Here is a 1,868-nt window from a genome sequence, read left to right on the forward strand (position 1 = left end):
CCTAAACCCTAAACCCTAAACCCTAAACCCTAAACCCTAAACCCTAAACCCTAAACCCTGAACCCTGAACCCTAAACCCTAAACCCTAAACCCTGAACCCTGAACCCTGAACCCTGAACCCTGAACCCTGAACCCTAAACCCTAAACCCTGAACCCTGAACCCTGAACCCTGAACTCTGAACCCTGAACCCTGAACCCTGAACCCTGAACCCTGAACCCTAAACCCTAAACCCTAAACCCTAAACCCTAAACCCTAAACCCTAAACCCTAAACCCTAAACCCTAAACCCTAAACCCTGAACCCTGAACCCTAAACCCTGAACCCTGAACCCTAAACCCTAAACCCTAAACCCTAAACCCTGAACCCTGAACCCTGAACCCTGAACCCTGAACCCTGAACCCTGAACCCTGAACCCTGAACCCTGAACCCTGAACCCTAAACCCTAAAACCCTAAACCCTAAACCCTAAACCCTAAACCCTAAACCCTGAACCCTGAACCCTGAACCCTGAACCCTGAACCCTGAACCCTAAACCCTAAACCCTAAACCCTGAACCCTGAACCCTGAACCCTGAACCCTGAACCCTGAACCCTGAACCCTGAACCCTGAACCCTGAACCCTGAACCCTGAACCCTGAACCCTGAACCCTGAACCCTGAACCCTGAACCCTGAACCCTAAACCCTAAACCCTGAACCCTGAACCCTGAACCCTAAACCCTAAACCCTAAACCCTGAACCCTGAACCCTGAACCCTGAACCCTGAACCCTGAACCCTAAACCCTGAACCCTAAACCCTAAACCCTAAACCCTAAACCCTAAACCCTAAACCCTAAACCCTAAACCCTAAACCCTAAACCCTAAACCCTGAACCCTGAACCCTGAACCCTGAACCCTGAACCCTGAACCCTGAACCCTAAACCCTAAACCCTGAACCCTGAACCCTGAACCCTAAACCCTAAACCCTAAACCCTAAACCCTAAACCCTAAACCCTAAACCCTGAACCCTGAACCCTAAACCCTAAACCCTAAACCCTAAACCCTGAACCCTAAACCCTAAACCCTAAACCCTAAACCCTAAACCCTAAACCCTGAACCCTAAACCCTAAACCCTAAACCCTGAACCCTGAACCCTGAACCCTGAACCCTGAACCCTGAACCCTGAACCCTGAACCCTGAACCCTGAACCCTGAACCCTGAACCCTGAACCCTAAACCCTAAACCCTAAACCCTAAACCCTAAACCCTAAACCCTAAACCCTAAACCCTAAACCCTAAACCCTGAACCCTGAACCCTGAACCCTAAACCCTAAACCCTAAACCCTAAACCCTAAACCCTAAACCCTAAACCCTGAACCCTGAACCCTGAACCCTGAACCCTGAACCCTGAACCCTGAACCCTGAACCCTGAACCCTGAACCCTGAACCCTGAACCCTGAACCCTGAACCCTAAACCCTGAACCCTGAACCCTGAACCCTGAACCCTGAACCCTGAACCCTGAACCCTGAACCCTGAACCCTGAACCCTGAACCCTGAACCCTGAACCCTGAACCCTGAACCCTGAACCCTGAACCCTGAACCCTGAACCCTAAACCCTAAACCCTAAACCCTAAACCCTAAACCCTAAACCCTAAACCCTAAACCCTAAACCCTAAACCCTGAACCCTGAACCCTGAACCCTGAACCCTGAACCCTGAACCCTGAACCCTGAACCCTGAACCCTGAACCCTGAACCCTGAACCCTGAACCCTGAACCCTGAACCCTGAACCCTAAACCCTAAACCCTAAACCCTGAACCCTGAACCCTGAACCCTGAACCCTGAAACCCTGAACCCTGAACCCTGAACCCTGAACCCTGAACCCTGAACCCTG

Source organism: Solanum dulcamara, chromosome 8 (assembly GCF_947179165.1).
Source record: "Solanum dulcamara chromosome 8, daSolDulc1.2, whole genome shotgun sequence".
NCBI lineage: Eukaryota > Viridiplantae > Streptophyta > Magnoliopsida > Solanales > Solanaceae > Solanum > Solanum dulcamara.